Source organism: Macaca nemestrina, chromosome 2 (assembly GCF_043159975.1).
Source record: "Macaca nemestrina isolate mMacNem1 chromosome 2, mMacNem.hap1, whole genome shotgun sequence".
Classification (NCBI taxonomy): domain Eukaryota; kingdom Metazoa; phylum Chordata; class Mammalia; order Primates; family Cercopithecidae; genus Macaca; species Macaca nemestrina.
The window spans coordinates 200,364,506-200,387,041 of NC_092126.1; the positions used below are offsets into that span (position 1 = coordinate 200,364,506).

The following is a 22,536-nucleotide window of genomic DNA, read 5'->3' on the forward strand; positions in this document are numbered from 1 at the left end:
GATTGTGTTGCATGACTTACTGTTACCTTATGCACCAATGCCTTCTGAAATGTAGATGCATGTGTACACCAGCATAATAGTAACGAATTAACTAATTGTGTTAGAAATAATTGATATATAAGTGTTTAAGAGTGATTACCCTGGAAATATATGTTTCACAAGGAATTTTTTGCTCTAAATATACTTGTATAATTTATACCTCTAACTCTGAGATAATTTGACTAAAACTTTAGATAAGGAGAAGGAATACAAGACATCACTTATAACCCATTGAATTAGATAATGTTGTAACAGTGGTCTTATTGTAAGATCAGCTATTCGTAATGCTCTCTTCACTGGTCCTTGTTAACACAGTTCTCCATAGACTTTGCTAAGTTGTGGGCTGCGGATAGGTTGTGTGTGTATGAGGTGGGTTAGGTGGAGTTAGACGTGATACAGTCCTCTTCTGTATCATAACAATCATATAGATGACTGTGTTAAAAGAAAAATGTAATTCAATAGGCACATTTCACTTTAGATAAAACAACAAACTGATATTTTACTTTTGAAGCATCCTCACAGTGTTCATAAATATCACTCTTCAATTTTATTCCTTGCCTACATAATTGTAGCTTTTAGACACTTGGAATAAGCAGTACAGTTAATAAGACCTTTATACGCAACTTTAATAGTTTTATATTTATTTTGCTCTTGTAAATAACTCATTTGCATTTTTCCTGTCTTCCAACATAAGAATGAGGATTCACCCATTAACTCGTCATTTACAAGAGGTATAGCTCCTGCAGCACACCAACATGGCACATGTATACACACGTAACAAACCTGCACATTGTGCACATGTACCCTAGAACTTAAAGTGTAATAAAAAAGAAAAAAAAAAAAAAAAGAATGAGGATTCAAAGACCAACAAATGCAATCCATGGGGGTGGGAGGGCACAGGAATTTGTGTGATACGTTCCCAGGAACTTAGGTACAAAAAAAGTTGTAAATGTCATCCCTTAGTACCACCAATACCAAAGAAGTTCATATTTGTGAAAGGACGAATCCAAGATAGTATTCTTTCTCAGGGATATCCTCATTCGCCAGTGCTTCTTAGTTCTGTTCCCTTGTACTCACCCAATCTAAACAGCTGCATTGTTTTGATACAATAATAGGGTTTGCCCTTTATCTTTTGTGGATTTCCCAAAAATTATGTATAAGTAATGAATAAATCATGTTGGAGTGTTGAATTAAGAAAATTTAAATAACAATGCATTTCAGATTAAATACAGCATTAAATTTTTTCATTTTTATTTTTTCCCTTCAGGTTAATCAGGTGCCAGATTTGTCCTGTTAAACATATCGTTAGATAAATTAACATGAGGAAATAAACTTATACAATTATCTTTATAGTCTATAATGGAACTAACTTAAAGTATTACAATTTAATGCAAAGTGACTGGAGGACAATCTTCTGAATAATCTTGTTCCTGAGACTGTAACTGTCTTTAACAATCTAGTGGTAAAGGAAGTCTATTCTGTACATTTCGTTTTGTAAAATTCTTGATTACTCAGAAACCTCTCTTGTGCTATACAAATTAAAAAATGTTATTTGTCTCTTTTGTTTGCATGTTAACCATACTTACACTCATTAAAACTTCCATTGTGAGTGGTAAGAAAAGTAAAGTAGAAAAAATAATTTTGGTTGCTTCATGACAACTGTAAAGAAAGATATCAATTGGCTATATAGTTAAGGAGTAATAGTTAAAAATATTATTTAAAATTGCCTACAGATATTGTTTTCTTTTGTGTGCACATGCATGTGTGTGAATGTCTGAATGTATGAATTCCCTGTACTAGAATCACAGATAATTGAGTAGATAGAATCTTTATATTAGAGAAAACTGAGTTCAGAGGAAAGGGAGATGGCCTATCTGTCCAGGAACGTTTTTATATATTTAATGTAAATTGTCTAGAGTTTAATATGTCTGGAGTTTAATAACCCTGGGCATAGCAGCAAGAAGTTTTAATAAATAAAATATACATATTAAGCAACTTAGAGAATGTACAATGCAATTGTCACGTAAGTCATTGATATGAGTTACTTACAAAATGATATTAACAAGCAAGTATATCAGGTATTGTTTGTGGCATCTATGTTTTTTACACAGTATCTCAAAATGACTGTGTAGATTTTATATATCAGATGTTAATTTTTTACTACATGTTGCTTCACTTCATTGAGGTAACATGTGAGACTTTTCTCCCTCACCCTAACATTTAGTATATACAAAAAAGAAAATAAACCTGTGTAATCCTGGAAAACATTTTTGGGGGAATGTGAAATAATCCCAAAAGAAGAAGATCATTATTTGACTAAAATTCCCATTTACATCCCCCTAATTATCCTTTTTTTCAATACTAAAAATAGTATAATTTCCACTGCAAGCTAATTTGTTACTACAACATCTGCTCTGATACTTAAGCCATTTGGGACCATCACTACCAAACTGACCCATTTAATGAGAATGCATGGATCTCATATCATACACATATCTTAAAATTTATATATCCACTAATGATCTAGTGAACAAATGATAATCTCATAACAGTAGTTGCTGCTTATATCGTGTACCATTCTAATCTAAATTGTGTAAGTGATTGAGTTGGGATCAGAATTTTAAAATGGAAATACAGAGTGTCAGAGAAGAAACATGTTGATTCCTTTTCTCCTTACCATCTCTAGAAACAATGCTATAAAGCCACGTAAGGTTTTGAAATATTTCAGTTTCACTCTTACAAATCAATGAATACAACACAATTTCTATGGTAGCAGTGTGGTATGTTATTAAAGTGGGCTTGTGCATTATTTACAGTGAAGTGGCCCATTTCTTGTTTAACCAAGCGTGTCATAAATATTGAGGGTTATTTAACAGTTCACGGCATATAGCCTTTGTTGCAAGAACAAGTAAGAAGAGGTTTCAAATCAGCACTTTATTGGGTCAAACATACATCCAAAAGAGTCTGAATATGTAATAATCAATGATTTTTCGAAGAGGCTTCTGAAAGGAGTAGAGTGTTTATCGACTGCTGGAAGTGCGTATAGTGTTTTACAAATATAAAAAAATTAAGTAATACATCTAAGAATGTTGAAATTTCTGAAATATACATATCATTTATATAGAGATTTCTAGCAAAAACTTTAGACAAGGACACAAAACTTACAGAAAAATTTATTGATGTATTAAAAATTCAGGGAATAAGTGGGTGCTAACAAAGTTCTACTAACATTCTTAATCCTTTTACAAAGCAGTAATTAGAAAATGAATTTAATATTATTCCTTCTTCTGAGTAACAAAAAAAGTCTGTAAATTTGACTTGAAATGTCTAAAATATACCCTTTGTCCGATAATGTCTTCTATCTCCACATGTCTATTTTAAAGAATAGGTGCCTATATTTATAGTAGAATATTGGAAGAAATGTGAAATGCAAATTTAAAATCTTAAAACTAAAAAGTTATCAGAGTTATGTCACTGTCAATTTAAGTAAAATCTAGCTATGAAATGTCAGATGTTTCATAGTTATTTCAAATAGGGATATTCAGGTCTTCTACTACTCAACACTACCTCCAAGTAAAGTTTGGTTATGATTGTTTAGAAGGAAACAAAATACATTCTCTTATTTAAAAAAAAAGAGAAAGAAAGAAAAGCCTGGACAAATTAGTATGTTTGCCCACATAAACTTGGATGCAATCCCAAAACCTTGTTTGGTCTCACGCTGAGGAATTTCAACAGGCAGCTATTAAGTGATGATGACACTGATTCTTGTGTCTCCCTACATTCTTAATTGTATTGCTTCACCATTCAAACTAAGCAAAAACACCATTTTGGTATGTGAATTTTTAACATCTATGTACTGAATCTAATAACCAGTGTTTATTATTACTACATGCATGCAAGACTGTTTTCTGAGCACTTTACCTGCAACAACTCATTTAATCCTTACAACAACCGTCTAAGACAGTGCTATTATTAACAGCGACAGGATCTGAGGTCTGCTTCAATATTCTAAAAGATAAATCGTTCAAAATTAATCACATATTTCTAATCTCACATAGTTTTGAGTTTAAATGAGTTGTGTCTATAAGCTACATTTGGGCATTTAGTTAGAAACTGAACAGATCCACCATGTCAGATTTGTCAGAAATATTAAACGTTATATAGTCTTCCCATTTTCTTACTGTCACTTTATTTGTTAAATTAATAGTGAGAGTTTACATTAGTTTTACTAAGCGAAAGATCCTTAGATGAGTCTACTGCAGAGCTAAGTATAATACTGTAAGTCCATTTCCTTTTTTGTATGCAATTGATTAATTTTTGGCGTTAATAGTTGCATTTTTTTAACATTCTAGATGTTCAATTATGTCCAGTATTCCATCAGTGATCTTCTCTGACACCTCCCTCATTAAACCCTTCATATTTTGTCCCAAACCCACTGTCTTTTCTTTAGACCTAAGACTTTCTTACATCACTCTTTTATGTTGGATCTCCTGTTTCTTAGATCTAATTACTTTCTCTTTCCTGGTTTCTTCACTTATTAAAAGAAGCCTGTCCTCCAGAAAGCATTTTCAAGAAAAGCTTGGAGAACATCAAAATCAAAAATGTTTTGCTAGGATGTGCTTGTGATATTTTGTCCATGTTTGCTTGTTGTTGATTTGTTGATTTCCCTTCAACATAGAACACTAGATGGGCCCATTCAAACTGGAGAACTATTTATTTCAGTTATGGAAAATTTTCTTAATATTTTTTATAATAATTCTTTTCATCTCTAGTTTCTCTGCTATCCTTTGGAATTGCTATTTGTCAGGCAGTGGGCCTCTTGGACTGATCCATTAGTCTCTTGTTTTTCTCTCCTAATTTTTAACTCTTTGTTATTTTTTTTCCAACTTCTCGGGAAACAACCTTTATATTTATTGTCCACCAATACTTTTATCATTGTGCTTAGTACATGGGGGTATATGAGTATATGAGGTATACTATCTTTTGTTTTGTTTCGTTTTTGAGATGGAGTCTCGCTCTGTGGCCCAGGCTGGAGTGAGCGGCGCCATCTTGGCTCCCTGCAAGCTCCGCCCCCCCGGGTTCCCACCATTCTCCTGCCTCAGCCTCCCGAGGAGCTGGGACCACAGGCGCCGCCCCCACATCCGGCTGATTTTTTGTATTTTTAGTAGAGACGGGGTTTCAACGTGTTAATCAGATGGTCTCAATCTCCTGACCTCATGATCCACCCACCTCGAGCCACCGCACCCGGCCTTTTTTGCAATTTTTAATGGCAAAACCTTAAATACTTTTGCGCCCACCAAATATTAAATAAATAAATTGCTGGGTAAACAAAGATTCTTAGTGAATTATCCAAATAATTAGCCAGTCACTACTGTAGCTGCTACAACCGAAGTAGTATCTGTTTCTTTAAATTTCCCTAAAATTTCTTAATAAAACTTTAAATCTGAATTCTTCACGTATTCTACCCTCTGGATGTTGGTATACCTAATGAACACCTGTATATTTTACGTATATTTTGTGTTTCTGAGTGTGTTTACTTATGCATCCCTAACATTTGTAGCTATTGCTTATATTTTAAAAAATGAAGCAATCTTTTCACAATTAAAACTAAAACTATTTATCAAATATAATTAAATGAAAAATTTCTATCCAAATCAAGGTTTAAAAGATTTTATTTAAGTTCAGATACTGCTTTTCCTTCCCCACCATAAAAACTCAAAACGTTCAGCTCCCAAGTTTTCCACATGGAAAATATTATCAAATAACTAATGAGAAATATATACATATATATTTGTTCACTTAGAAAGGTTTAAGTCTCCAAAGTGCTAACGAGAAACTTTAGTGTTAGAAATAGTGTTAATAAATGTGTGGAAAACACACAATTAATCTTTAGTTTTTAAGAAATGATTAAGATAAACTGCTTTAAACTGTTCTTCGCAGACTCCAATTGTCGTTAGAGCTTAACTTACTTTTTAATGCTCGAATGCACCTGAAGTTCCCAGGTCCTGTGTCCTGTAAACTTCAGGAGGATAGAATTATGCATGTCTATTACCTGTTGTCCATTACTATAAAAATGAAACCATTTTTCTTTTTCTCTCAATTCTAAGGAAAAGACTTTTGGAGTATGAGACATGAATTTAATCCATAATCCTAATTCTGTCTCATTTGCTAGCTTTCATATTTTCAGATAATTGGCAAAATTTCTGAAGTCAATCTGAAGAATAGTTCAGCTAAAAATATTAGGCTGGTGCAAAAGTAATTGTGGTTTTTCTTTTTCTTTTTCTTTCTTTTTTTTTTTTTTTTTTTTTTGAGAAGGAGTCTCTCTCTGTCGCCCAGGCTGGAGTGCAGTGGGGCGATCTTGACTCACTACAACCTAGGTTCAAGTAATTCTCATGCCTCAGCCTCCCAAGTAGCTGGGACTACAGGTGCATGCTACCATGTCTAGCTAATTTTTTTTATTTTTAGTAGAGATGGGGTTTCACCGTTTTGCCCAGGCTGGTCATGAACTCCTGAGCTCAGGCAATCTGCCCACATCAGCCTCCCAAAGTGCTGGGATTACTTCTGCTCTTTTATTCATCCAAAGACAGTCTCATGGACATTCCTAACTTCAACAGCATAGGGACGTATAATCCTACTATGGCCCTGAGAAGAGGAAAAACTAAAAATACAGTCAGCCTTTTGTATTCACCACTTCTGCATCCATGGGTTGAAAATATCTTTTAAAAAGCAATTAAAAATAGTAATATAACAATAACATTTATACAAACTTTGTAATAATACAGTATATCAACTATTTACAGGGCATTTACATTGTAGTAGCTATTATAAGTAATCTAGAGGTAATTTAAATTGGCCCGGCCTGGTAGCTCAAACCTATAATCCCAGCAATTTGGGAGGCCAAGGTGGGCGGACCACTTATGGTCAGGAGTTCAAGACCAGCCTGGGCAATATGGTGAAACCCTGTCTCCACTAAAAATACAAAAATTAGCCAGGCGTGGTGGCGGGTGTCTCTAATCCCAACTACTTGGGAGGCTGAGGCAGGAGAATCACTTGAACCCAGGAGACAGAAGTTGCAATGAGCAAAGATTGCACCACAGCACTCCAGCCTGGGTGACGAAGTGAGACTGTCCAAAATAAAAAAAGGAAGGAAGGAAGGGAAGGGAAGGGAAGAGGGAAGGAAGAAAGAAAGAAAGATATTAAATTATACAGGAGGAGGTTTGTGGGTTATATGCAAATACTAAGCCATTTTATATATGGAACTGAAATGCATATGGATTTTGGTATCTGCAGGGGATCCCGGAACCAATCACCCACAGATAAGGAAGAACAACTGAAATTGGTAAATAGCACTAATCACTACTAAAAAAGCAATGTAAGAAACAAGAAATTTGTCATTAGTTCAAAACATACACTACTTCCTTAAGGAAAGAACTTTCACCTCATAAGGCAGTTACGGTGCCATAACTGAATCTACTGAATATTTGGCTGGTCATTGTGCTGTTATTGCAGCCTATATTCAGTCCTTTCCTTCATTTTATCACTGGAAAATATTTTGTTGTTGGAAGCAATGTTGTGCATGATAACCGTATATAGAACAATGTATTCAGTAAATGCACAGATGGTAGGTCTTCTATGCACAGAAGTATGGTAAGAAGGAAAGAAAATACGTTCATAGAACATCTACCCCAGCTAAGGATAAAATTCACTTGTTTCTTTTCCATGATGAAAGGAGTTCAATATAATTATCCTGCCAGCTTGGCTTGGTAGACCTGATATACTATTGCACCATCGCTTTATGCAATGAGCAGACTGGGCTATCAGCAGTATTGGTGGTCGTTCAGTTTTGTTGAGAGTAATACCATGTGATTAAGCCCATATATAACCTGTATCCCTGCTAACCTGGAAACACTGTTTATGAGCCAATTTTGCAAGCAGTGGGATGCTGGAGGAAGAAGCTGAGGGACACCAAGTAACTATTACTAATTGTTTACCATACCACATATTTGTTTGTAAGTGTTCACTAGGACAGTGGTATCCTTATATTTTGAAATCATTTCGAAGGATCCATCTCATATCTCTTACCCAGACTTTTTTGTTACATATTTTTTGAAGTTCTCACCTCTAAACACCCCAAACATTCATTCACCCCTTTAGCCACTATCCCTGAATCAATCAAAGCACATTTTTCTGTTGTTAGTAACTACTTGAGCTTTGGCTACGCTAACTCCACTTGATGATAGAATACTTCAGTGCACACTTTGTGATTTGAAAGATCAACCATCACCCAGTTCATGATGGTTGTATGATTTGGGGCAAATTGGCATTTCCTTGATCTGATCAGAGGCTCAATCATTCCTAGACCCAAGTTGCAAGATAGAAGATGGATTTCAAAGGAAGACTAATTATTGATTATTTTCCAAAGAGGTCACTGCTTTTTTAAAATGTCCTAAGTGGTCTATGCTATAACTCTACTACTAGATCTTGCCAGAAACACCATAACATCCCAACACTGAACGATTATATTTCCTGAGGCATATTTCCCAGAGTAGGACAGCCTCCTCTTGTTCTGCATCACACTCAAAAGTGGTATCACGATGGGTCCCTTGGTGAATAGGGAGGACTGGCTTACCCAGATGTGGTATATGTTTCTTCCAAAATCCAAAAATACTAAATACACAATGTTTTTAATGAAAAATGTGAGTCAAAAAGCAGCCACTTGTCTTTCACTTTGGAGAGAATATCCTGATATGACTAGACCCTGCAAAATTCACAAGAATAGTAAAATTTTGTGGGATTTATCTCATATCCATGGAAATGTCGATGCCTTATAAATGCATACAGAGTAATGGTTGCTTACTGCTCACCAAGATCTATGAGTCTAAGTTCACCAACAAAAGCTGACCAGGATGATAAGTTGGGGACAGAGATAATCAACATCCCAGAGGAATACAGATGAACAGAGAGTTGATGTAGCTCTTAGGTAAAATAGTGAATTCGTGCTACTATACCTGCAAAGGAAAGCAAAACGTTTTTAGTGTTGTTCATTTACTGGAGAGAGAAGCATGCATTTGCCAGAAAAGTAGCTGCATTTCATGTGCTAAGTTCTCTGTTGATTTTCCCTAACAAAGGGACAATGTCTGGAAGAGTCTTTAACATTTAAATCTCCACTGGTTATTGTATTAGTCTGTTCTTATGTTGCTAATAAAGGCATACCCAAGACTGGGTGATTTATACCGGAAAGAGGTTTAATGGACTCACAGTTCCACGTGGCTGGGAGGCCCCACAGTCATAGCGGAAGGCAAAAGGGAGGCAAGACAAGTCTTATGGGAAGGCGAGCAAGACCAGCTTGTGCAGGGGATTCCCATTTATGAAATCATCATACTTCACGAGACTTATTCACTACCATGAGAACACTGTGGGGGAAACGGCCCCCGATTCAGTTATCTCCACCTGGCCCTGCCCTTGACACATGGGGATTATTGCAATTGAAGGTGAGATTTAGGTGGGGACACAGCCAAACCTATCAATTGCATGCAATAATCATCGTTCTCTGAGACCTAAAAGTCTTAAGAGTTAAGTTTAATGGGGGGTAAGTTCAAGATAAATGCCTATTGTATATTTCAAGTCTTTAAAATTGACTTTTTTGTGTGTGTGAGGCAGAGTTTCACTCTTATTGCCCAGGCTGGAGTGCAATGGCACGATCTCAGCTCACTGCAACCTCCACCTCCCACATTCAAGAGATTCTCCTGCCTCAGCCTCCCAAGTTTAGAGGGATTACAGGCATGCGCCATTGTGCCCGGCTAATTTTGTATTTTTAGTAGAGACAGGGTTTCTGCATGTTGGTCAAGCTAGTCTCGAACTCCTGACCTCAGGTGATCCATCCACCTCGGCCTCCCAAAGTGCTGGGATTACAGGCAGGAGCCACCATGCCTGGCCAATAATTTCATTTTTTTACAGGGATATGTTCTTTCATTTGATTTTTAAATTTGTTATAGAGTGACAATTCTAAAAGCTTCTTTCTATTAAAAAAAATCCTCACTCAACGGGCCAGGAAGACCATGTGTTATTTTGCCAATTGCTGATTCAATTATGTAATTGAAAACTGGCAGACTGTCCCAAGATGGATTTCCAGGCACACAGGCAGAGGTACTTAGGATAAATTCTATCTTTTGACTGATGGAACATTAGTGTTTTGGATCTCTAGGTATTAGCAATATCAACTAGCCTTTGTTTCTCTTTCTTCAAATCAGGCATCCTGATAAATGGGCTTTCTTTAAAGAAGTTCAGAGAGAAAATCAAAGCACATAAATTTGGTAATATTTTGTGGTCCTCTTCGCCACCACCTGGCTTCTCCCTCAGTTAAGAGTCTCCTTCAAACTTCTGCATTGAGTGAGGGCTCATGATCTGTCCATTTGGTGATAAACCATGACTTTCCAATTTATGAATCAAGTTAGGTCTTTTTTTTTTTTTTTTAACTACATCTCAATCTTTTTCTATTTAAAACTTATTTGAACCTTGGTAAATCACAGGTATTTCCATTCTAGGAAGTAATAATCTCTAAACCGCAGCAAAATAAATTTGGGAGTCCATCAACTACTATGAGAACTGTGTTTGCTTTGTCTCTGATAGTTAACTACTACCATTCTGGATTGACCACTCCATGACCCTATCATCCCTATGAAATCAGGGACTGATTTTCCTAACTCACCCCCAGCCAACAAAGAACAAACACCACAATGCTGTTCAGACATGCAGGAGCACTTCTCTGGAGTGCAGTTCCAAATGCCTTGTTAAAGGGGATGCCTTCTGGACCCTTCAGGAGACAAAGTTGGAAGAGGAGTAAGTATGTCACAATATGATACATCAATTCAAATATTCATATTCCTCTACATCAGTGCTGCCCAATAAAAATATAATCCGTAACACAGATGCGTGTTAAAATTACACACACGTGTCATTTTACATTTTCTAGTAGCCATATTTCAAAACAAAGTAATAAGAAATGGGTAAAATTATTTTTAAAACTTACATTTTGTTTCACCCAAGATAGCCAAGATATTATTGTTTCAACATGTAATCAACACAAAAGGTATTATTGAGATACTTTACATTTTTTGCACTATGTTACACTTAATAAAACATCTCGCTTTGGACTAGCCACATGTCAACTGCTTGATAACCACATGAATTCCTCTCTCTCCATTCTGCCAAAGAACTTCTGGTATCTAAACATATTTAGTAAAACATCATTTGTGTCTAAGTTTTATTAGTCAATACCAAACACACAGCTAGAACCACTTCCAGCTGCTTGAACTAGCCTTTGTATCCAGTATCTCCATTAAATGCAACCGTATCAATAAATTCAGCTACTTTAAAATTATTTTCTTCTTTTCTGGCCTAGCACAATTAGAATAATATCTTGTAGATATTGTCCAGGTTTCTGTTGATGTAAATTATCAGAAGGCTAGTAAGCCTTCGCTCCCTGGGTTGAATTGTTACAGCTGTGACATGTTGAGTTACAGCTATGACAGCTGTGACACGTTGAGAAATGAATCTGATCTTTGCTCTAGAGGTAATGAGCATCGATGGAATGGGACACGAGGTGAATGAGTACTTTTTAATGTGATAACTACCTCCAGTTCCCAAAGCGTGGCAAGGTGCAGCACCATACAATAAGAAAGGGCTCTTCCTGCTGGCAAGGGAGAAGTAGTGTAATTTGGGAGATCAGGTATTGGGATTTGTCTGAACCCATTCAGCTAATTCCTTGCTAGTTTTCAGAGTCCTGCACTTTCCCCAATCGATCCTCTAAACTTTCACACAAGAGGCCTGGTTAAGGTGTAAAGTCATTCTATAATGTAATTTGGCAGCCTCGATCCAGCAATGCTGTCGCATATTCGGCTATAATAGCCCGATGGCTATTAGACAAAAGAGATTCTCTGTGTTCCTGCTTATGCCTGAACCAAGAAGTTAAAACCTGGGTATATTGTTTCTGTAAATGAGTCAGAGCTATCAGAAGCAGGAAGCCCACCCAACAGACCTTGTATTCTTCACCACAGTCATAACTGTCTATTGTAGAAATCACTGAGTTTTCTAGAGGTTTGTATTAATTGGCTCTTCATTAAAGGTGGCCACAAGTGATATATTATGGCACAGTTGTGTCACTGCCAATGTCTCGTTTTCAAATTGCATTCAGATTTCCTTCACTTCAAGTGTGGGCACGGTAGCTCACACCTGTGATCTCAGGACTTTGGGAGGCCAAGGCAGTAGGATCACTTGAGGCCAGGAGTTTAAGCACAGCTTGGGCAACATAGCAAGACTCCATCTACAAAAATTTAAAATTAGCCAGGTGTGGTGGTGCACACTTGTAGTCCTAGCTACTTGGGAGACTGCAGTGAGAGGACTGCTTGAGTCCAGGAGTCCAAGGCTGCAGTGACCCGTGATCTTGCCACTGCACCCCAGCCTGGGCACAGAGCAAGACCCTGACTCAAAAAAAAAAAAAAAAAGTTATTGCCCTCACTTCAAATCAATAATCAAGCAGGTGAGTTAACAAATACGAGATTCTCATCCTTGAGATCATGTGGCCAACAATTAGCGTCTGCTGCATGGTGGGCCCCCAGAAATGACAGGAGATATTTTAAGAAGACTTACTCAGTCAATTGGGTGTTTACGAAGTCACTGGAGAAAGAAAAGAACTTAGGCCTCTAAAATAATGTCTAGAATAAGTCAGCACAAGTAGTCCACCGCAGAAGCAGTCAACAAATCAGGTAACAAGAGGCCACACAGAAATGAAAATTCTTTAAGTGTGAGTTTCCAAGTTGTCAGTGAAGTAGTATATATTATATATATATATATATTATATAGTATTATATAAATATTATTTCTGAAAGTGTAAAATGTGCTCAATTCACACTCGGTGTAATAACTTACATTGAGTGGGCACACGGCACTGATTATTTGGCATCATCTCATATAATCCTCACAGCAGCTTGGCAAAGTCTCTATTTTGTACCTGAAGAGACCGAGTCAGAAAGAGATTAAAGCAATTTTCCTAATTTGACACACTATCAAATCCAGGAAATCTGGCTTCTATTCTCAGTTGCTTCTCATACCAATGTAGGGGTTATCCGTAGTAAGCTTCATGTATTATTAATAATGGCCAAGTCAGCATGTATAAGCTTTCAAATTACCACAGTTATCCAATTAACCCATAGTTACTTATGTAGCCTTTAGTGCTTCTCTTCAGGAGCAGACTAATGAATTTCAGCATAAATGATTATACAAGTAGGAAACAAAGGTCATGAAAAAATGGAACACCTCATAACTGTTGCATAAAGGGCTTTTTATTCCCCCAAAATCAATTTTAAAGATTGACGTCTCAGTAGCCTCCTAGTCAATTTTAATTCTAGTGCTATTCTGTTAGTTCAATAAAATTTTTAAAAACTAACAATAAAGATATATCAGTTTCTTAAGTGTAACACTTTAGTTTTACAGATGATATAAGAGAACCATGCAAAAGTAATAAAAGTATAAAAACATGCGTGGGAATGATTTATAGCAACAGCAAGATGCTAGCTGTCTTTGAGAAAGCAGAGGTTGAAAGCAATGAGGAAACAGCTGTAGCAATATCTGTAATTATTTTAAAGAGAATTTAAAACAAACAGAATAAATTTAATAATGTTTCATTTATGTGGTATGTAAATGAGTATTTATTACATTTGTGTCATTTTCTGCATGTGTGAAATATTTCACAACTTGAGATAAAACAATTTTGACACATTAACAATGCTTAAGAATTATTACAGTTCTATTAGATTCATTTATAATACAGCATACTGTGTTTGTCAAATGTTCTATGCTAGCATCTGCATTTTAAAAACTGCTATATAACAGAACTTTGAGTAAGTACCCTACTTGACACAGCTATGTTAAAATAAAACCTAAAGAAAAAAAAAAACACTTTTCCTTAAGACCCAAATCTGATAAAATACGCTTTTGATGTGTTGGGATTTTAACCAGCCATTCAGATCAGACCTGACCTTAGTTTTAAAGCTCCAGTCCACAACAATGCCTGTAACTAACTTTTCTGTTCAAAAAAATAAATGAAAGAGGCACTGTGATATACCTTCACCTCAAGACTATAAAGAGCTGCATAAAATACTTCTCATTTGATTTATGCTTCAACATATATACAGCATATAGTTTTTGTGACTAAATATGCTTGTTCATTATTTCTTTTCAAATGCAATTTAGATGTTTTCAATTTAAAAAGAACTGGTAGAGATGAACAAAATCCTTTCACAAAGAACTGTACAGAGCCAAATTACCATTTCTAGAATAGGGGTTTGCCTCAGAAATCCTCATTAATAAATATGTTCTGAAGAGAATTTGTCTATTCACTCTATAATTTAATCAAGACATTACCCTAAGACAACCAGTTAGGGCACTCTTATTCACCCAGCCTTTAATATATATATAGTTTCTTTAAATTTTAACCTATTAGTCTTGTATTTGTTTCTATCTTAAATTTCTACTAACAGTAGTGATACAAAGAATTATTCAGAATTGTATTCAACAATTGTTTGTCTTTAAAAAGGGATGGTTCTAGACACAAAAGGTTATTAACATTATATTTTAATATAATAAATTTCTCTAGAACTGAATTCAAATGGAAGTACTGGTATGAATGTGCTAACTTTATAACAGTAGTCGAATGGACATTAGTATTTTTTTCTTGATCTTTAACGTGACTAAATAAGTGAACAAGTGAAACGTGAGAAAAGTTAACATAGAGTCACCTTTCAAAAACAGAAAGGCATTTTTATACAAGTAACTGTAACTTCCCTGTTGTTTCTGCTGTCTTACATAAATTAGACATTTATGTCGATGTCTCTTGGAGTGCTTTCTATGTATCAAGGAAGTAAAAGAGGGAGTTGATCCAAATCAATAACTTTCTAGATCACTCATACTATATTCACTTAAATTTACTTTGCAGGCAACTGTCAGACTCACCAACTTCAATTAAAAGCAAAATAATATAAGCTTAAACAGATCATGAAATAAAAGAACTATGGTGTATTTCTGGTATTAACGGCATCCTGACATATAGTAAGAAATCATTTGATTATTTTATGAAGAATAAGTTACATCACTTTTACATTGAACATCTGTATTCTACTGCAACGAACATAATTTGTTTTATCAGGTTCAGGGGAAAATTGTATTTCTTAATATTAATATTATCTTAACTCTTTATTTCAGTGTTGCAAGTGATAATTTAAATAAGCTCTAATATTTAAGGTTTCTCAAACATGCCAGAAACATGTCAATTAATAAACTTCATTTACTTAATCAATTCAACAACATCAACCAATCTTTATAAATTACCTTTATTGAGAGTTTGACTGATTACATAAGTAATCACTCTCAATACAGGTAATTTAGAAAATGAAGAAAAGCAAAAATACAAAATTATCAACACCCAACATTTTAATATGCAAGCCATCCTTTTTATCCACCTATAATCAGAATGAGCAAACTCCACTTAAAAAATTCACACACAAAAAAAGGCAAGTGTAAAATTTCATTAAAATTGTAAAAGTAACTAGAATTTTATTTTTAAATGGAACAATGTACAAAAAGTAATTTATATGGTGCTCAGTAAAATGTATTTTATGTTTTCAACTCTGCTCTAACTCTTATAATGAAATAATGAACTGAGCATTAGTTTTAACACAATTTAGCAGATAATCCTTGTGTGATAAAATGATATGAAACCCATCACTTCACATGTGATGCCAATATCACAAAAGGGTCATGTGTTTAAAAATTACCTAAATACTCTTTGTGTAGCACCTATTTTGTTATGCTTGTGAATTTTTTTTCTTTAAACTTTAACTCATCTAACTCCTGTAATTATCCTTTGCCAAGTTGTGTGTGTGTGTGTGTGTGTGTGTGTGTGTGAGAGAGAGAGAGAGAGAGAGAGAGAGAGAGAAAGAGAGAGAAAGAGAGAGAGAGGTATAAGCAGTTTTCCAACAACACTTTTATAGGCATCTCTTATTTTGTGAAATCCTGTATCTGTGGTAAGCTTTTCAATTTTACCTTATAAATGATATATTTTGTGTTGGCTTCAGATTATTGAATTAACTGAGCAGAGCAACAAAGATTGACACAATGAGTGGCGATAGATTCTAGACATAAGTAGGGAGGAACATGTGAAGGGGACACATTTGTAACTTGTGACTTGGTGAATGTATTCCTGTAATAACAACGTTCACTTTCCTGTGCAACCTCACTACTTTGGATACTCAGATAATGAATATGAAGACAATAATTACTTGCCATTTATCATTATTGTGCTTTGATGTACATATATTTTTAACTTACTTTTTTTTAGTCTCTGTATTGCTTGCAACCTAATGTACTATGTCATTCACACTGGTGTTAACTCAGAAGTAGACTTAAATTTTAATGTAGGTCTAGGATTTAGCACTTACTTGAAACTTTAAGTGCTTGCAAAAATAATTCATTCTTAAGATAATGAATGCACTAAACACAGTCAGTTGTTGATTTGAATTAATATAATACATGAGGAAAGTGCTAATGGAAATCCAGGTATTTCTGTAGCTCAGAGCCTGTTCCATAATATCAAAAATAGAATTATTTGTCTTGTTTTTTCAGGCAATGTTATGTACTGAAAGAAAAACTATTTGAAACAATTAAGGCTCATTAGAAGTGTTCTTAATTTAATGAACCCCTGAGAATGTGATATCATAATAATAAAAAAAAATGAGCTGCACTAGTATATTCTAATAAAAAATGTAGTTTTATGCTTCCCAGAGGGAACTAATTTGGTAAAACTCTGATTTATAGGCTTTTAGAAACCTCTTCACTAGCAAAACAAAGATAATATATTTTCATTCATATGGTACACTCCTTTTATTTTTATAGTAGACAATTTGCTTTTTTAAAAAGAAATCATTGTTAAAAGACTATATTGTTTCAGCTAGTCAAGTTGCTTGGATTTTAAGCAAGATATCCTGCTCTATGAATAGCAATTCTGTTACCGTATTAAATGTGTTAGATTTTCCAGGATTCACAAGGTCTTTCAATATATACATTACCTTACTTTAAATTTAACAGAAACCAAATGGGTAGAAATTAGAATCCAAACTAAGATCTTTGGGGACCTCCAGCAACTTACAAGGACAATCCATTCCACAAAAATAAATATTTCCCAAAGCTATATACACAGCAGGAGCTTCATAAACACCAGTTGGTGGCCATAACCAACACTAGGCTGAAATTGTTTACCACATCTTTCAGGCTGATGGTGTGTAGCTTTGTGGTATACTCTTCATTACGCACACATGATGACACTAAGTATTTTTTCAATGCACTTTCCTTTTCTCCCACAATATCTTTGTTTGCAACAACGCATAACTTTAAACATTTTAACAATGTCATTAACAATATGCATTTAGATAGCATGTTTCCTTTCTCTATTGCTATTCACCACAGGCATGAAATTCATAAGAGAAAATTAATATGTGAAATCCAAATTAAATCTGGGAATACTTATTTTTTGTTCACCTACAGGTTAAGTAGACTTGCAGAATTGCTAGCTTGCTCTCCAAATTGCTACACCACTGTATACTCCCATCAGTAGTTCATCAGGCTGTCAGACTAACAGATGTACAACCATATTATATCGCTTGATTTTCATTTCTGTAATCTTTAGCAAGTCGCAGTCTCCCTTTGAATGCAATGATCTTTTGCGATTCCTCTTCTCTAAATTGCCTGAGTATACACTTTGTTCATCTTGCCCTTACACTCGTTGTTCTTTTTCTGTTGACTTTCAGGAATTCTTTGTCCATTTGTACATGCTGTAAATATCTTTTTCCGTTAGTAATTTAACTTACATCTTTCTCCATGTGTGTTAAACAGAAATCTTTCATTCTCATGCAAATTATACCATCAAATTTTGTTTTATGGTTTTCTTTTGAATTTACTCACAAAGATGGTCTCCTAGATTTTTTTGTATTAACTTGATAGGTGGACCTTTCACATTTCAGTTTTTAATGCATCTTAAGCTACTTTTTGTGTGTCTTTAAATTTGCATTTATGTAAGTCAGTTTCTCCATACCATCTACCAAAAACACCTGCCGTTTTCCATTGGTAGCAACGTTTCATAGATTATATCATCATACACGTATGCATCTGTCTCTAACTCTCTCTTCTGTTACATTAAACTATATGTCCGTTCTTGTATTAATACCACACTGTTTCCATGGATATGGCTTTGTGGTAGTTCTTCAATTAAGGGAGGGCAAGGGGTCGGTTGTCTCTCTCAGTCTTCCTATCAAGGAGCATGGACTGTGTTTACATTAATTAAAATAATCTAGTAATGTAGTCTTGGGCTAAGTAACCTCTTTATGCTCAGGATGATATTAATAGTACTGAACTTGTATGGCTGTGTGAGAACTAAAGAATGATAATACAGGCCTATTGCTGAACAAGTGACTCATGAATCTTAAATACGCAATAAGCAGTAACTCAATAAGAACTAATAATAAAAAAAAATCAGAAGGTACTAAACCAGGTGTCTGCTCTTGTTAAAGAACAGAGATAATCTATACAGCATTGTAATTACACAGCTATTTTACTGTAGCAATATTCAGTACAACATCAGGCATATTTATCAGCGAGTAATGATTTGAAAAAATAAATTCTCACATGCTGTTCTATCATGATTTATTATTTCAGGAAATAGCCTAACTTCACATAAAGTAGTTTCTACTAATTCAGCTTCACAACTTAACCAACACTAACTTGAAACACATTTTTAAATTGCCTGTTACATAATCTGCGTAGTAACACGACTATGAAAGCATTCATAACTCCTTGAAATAATAAAAGAATTCCACAAACTTGCACTATGTTCACTCTTCAAACTAGTGATTCTTTACCTGGCTTCAACATCCAGCTCCTACTTCCGGCCAACAAATCGAAATCCCTCGGGCAGAGATAAAACACTGGTGTTTTTGTCTGAAAATCTCTATCAGATGATTCTAATGTGTTGTCAGAGTAGAGAGCCACTCCATTTGGCAGAGAGTTCGGGCCATATTCCTCCTCCCTTTCCTATCATAGACTCCCAACCATTGTGAATCACTGACCAAATATAATATTTGCTAAATTTAAATGCTAAATTTAAATGCAATTTTATTTATTCATATCCTGCACTGACTTTAGTTGAGGCTAAATGCCTTATATAAAATCAGCAAATAATTTTCTTTGATGATAGCAAAGTCAGAGAAAGTTTAATCCTCACATTTACTAAATGTAATTTTCCTTTTTCTTTTTTGAGATGGAGTTTCACTCTTGTTGCCCAGGCTGGAGTGCAGTGGTGCCATCTCGACTCCCTGCAACTTAGGCCTCCTGGGTTCAAGCAATTCTCCTGCCTCAGCCTCCCTAGTAGCTGGGATTACAGGCGTGCGCCACCACATCGGGCTAATTTTGTATTTTTAGTAGAGATGGGGTCAGGCTAGTCTCCAACTCCCGACCTCAGGTGATCCGCCCACCTTTGCCTCCCAAAGTGCTAGGATTACAGGCATAAGCCACCGCATTCGGCCCTAAATGTAATTTTTAATTAAACAATTAGCATATATATGTATATATGTTTGTGTATATATATGTGTGTGTGTTTATTTTTTCTTAAAGTTTGGTTAAAGACTTAGATGTGATGAAATTTATATTTAATAACATTAGATATTTCACACTATTAGGAGAAATCACAAAAGGTGTAGTCTGAGTTAGCTGTTTGCTTTATGTTAGATGTTGACAAAAATTTGTAAAGATAGAAGAACATTAGCAAATGCATAGGGCCGTGTTGGTCTTGTAAACTGCTTACTCAACAAAAAGCGTCCACTTGTTTAAACTAAGGTTAGCCTTCGTTTATTACAGTAATTACTTCTGTTCAATTGGCGATAATATGCTTAACGTCTCAAGTATATGTGAAACCTATCTCCTAGGAGTCAGTAAGCCTCAGTCAATAATGCAAAAATTGACCTAAAACCGGGGTCTTAGTTCTGTTTACGAATGTACTAGTAGCTCATTCCTGTTTGTACGCATTAGTCCATATTCACTTTTTAGCTATGTCTTATTTTTTGTTTTCGTTGTTTTTCAATTAAAATATGCATACTCCCATATGAATGTTTAACATTGGTACGTCTAATAAATTGCATCTAGTTCATGCAAACAATATGCTAATATAATTAGATTTAATTAGATGTGCTTGTTCTAAGTTGAATTCAGTCAGACACATGTATTGGTCTCACTACATATCAAATAATGTGATTGAATCTTTTCCTTTCTATCTTCTGATTTTAGAATCATATTAGGACGAACTCTTGTTTCCTGTTCAGTTTTTCTTTTGTTTTATCATCAAATACATACAGCATTTTTATCCCAGGCCACTAGGAATTTCTAGCTATCAATTCTATACATAATCTAATTAACTATTCTTAATTAGAAGAATCATAAAAAGCCCCTTGAAAGAAAATCTAAAAATAATACCCATCATAAATAATGAAACACTTTTAATAATTTATTAAAAGCAGAAAAGCGCAAATAACTTTTATGTGCTTCTCTCTTTGGACATACACATCTGCTTTGTTGACTTTTATTCAGTAATGAGTCCCGAGCATAGTCAAGTTCTGTCAAAGTGAAGCAAAAATAATTTGCTAAGGACCTTGCCAACTCCTTCTTTAAATTATTTTGTCAACCAACCATGGCCACAAACTTATAACTGCCATGCTTTCAATACTTTGTTTCTTAATCTTAAAAGTGATACATATAAAAGTGATTCATGTAAGTTGGCAAACAGGAAGTTTTGGATATCTAGTGATTACTTCCTAGAAGTGCTAAATCATATCTTTGCCTCATCCATGTGTTTTATGGCTGCAATTTATGATGTTTAATAAGCTTAATTCCTCTCTTATGATTGAAAATCTTGGACTCTCAGAACTTCCTGCTGATGGTTTGGGCTCTTGTTACATTATGTAATCATGATGCTATGATAAGGGCCATAGTCTTGTATCTGTAGTCTTTCAGGTAAAATATATTCCCTTAACTGAAAATAAATAGGTTTGGAAATAGAAAAGAATACTATCTATGGTACAAAATTATACATCCTTTGAATCTGAAAATGGGATCTATTTTTACAATTGGCACCATATGCTATTATATGAAAGGTATTATTTCCTGAGAAGTAAATGTTGAAATATTACATATTTTATGTGCACTTCTATAGACAATTTTAATAAAAATATATCTACATATGTACAAATACTGATCAACATTATTACTAAAAGAAGACTCAATAGTGGTGTGGAAATTAGGTAGGTCAAAGCTCCGACTACATCCTCCAGAGTATAATGAGATCAGCTTCAATTAAATGCAAACTCTGTGAGCTGAGCAATATATTGGTTCACATGAAACTTGTTTTACAAAACTTGTTTGCATTTATTGATATTTTGTCCAATTGTGCTTTAAAATTGAATCTCATCACAACTATCTGTGCTCCTCTAAAATGTTTAGATTCAAACAAGTAAATCTTACAAAGAAATCCTGGTAAATAAATATTTTTTGTGTTTGTACAGCCTTGACAACATTGTGGAAATAATTGCCGTTCTTGATGCTAAACTATTTACAGCTATCCAACCTCAAAATACACACATGCGGAAGCTATTTCTGTCCTTTCAGGTTCTTGTAATTCTCAGATTAGCAGAGCTCTGCCAAGAGTAAAACCCTAAAGAAAACTGTGAGGATGAGGGCCTTAAGCAGAAGCAAGTGAGATATAGCATGAAGCTCCAGGGCAAAAAACCATGAGGAACTCAGAGACTCTGGGCGGAGAGGCAACCACGAGGCAGGTGTCAGATTTATTATTAATTCATCCAAAACGAATCATGCCCTTGTTCAGTAACGTCCTCAAATTATCGTTATATGGCATCATATTTATAAATGTGAAATTTTGTTTACAGTGACTCACATTAACAACTGAGTTTTGAATCACAAATTGTTCATAGGAGTTTGCACTGTCCACCCATGAGATTTGGCAAAGCTCGTTTGTGGCTCCATTTGTTCTCAAACATGGCTTGGCCACCAAATCTGTCTTTTAACTCATGAATATCATTAGGCTTCTGTCTTATGTGCCGTATTGATCTCAATTCTCCACAGCGTTCTCAGGTGCCAGACTAGCTATGTCTGTGTTTTTTTAAAAAATGATTTCTGGTCTTCAATCATGGTGAGGCTGTTTCTCCAATTGCCCCTGGAAGCTACTCCATCTGCATAATACACAAATACCTTCAATATATACCTCTGACCATCTGCTAGACTGGCATAGTGCCTGATTTAAAAAAAAAAAAAAAAAAGAAACGCCACCTCTCTTCTTTGCCATAGGTACTAATAACATTCAGTTTATCCAACCAGCTTTGAAAATCC

The 22,536-nt window shown here is 34.9% G+C and overlaps 1 protein-coding gene across 2 annotated transcripts in view; it reads left to right on the top strand.

Annotated features, from left to right (window-relative positions):
• The window catches only part of LOC105485564 (roundabout guidance receptor 1), a 1,159,905-nt gene that overhangs the window by 650,474 nt on the left and 486,895 nt on the right, over window positions 1-22,536 (top strand). The gene's annotated exons all lie outside the window — the stretch shown is intronic.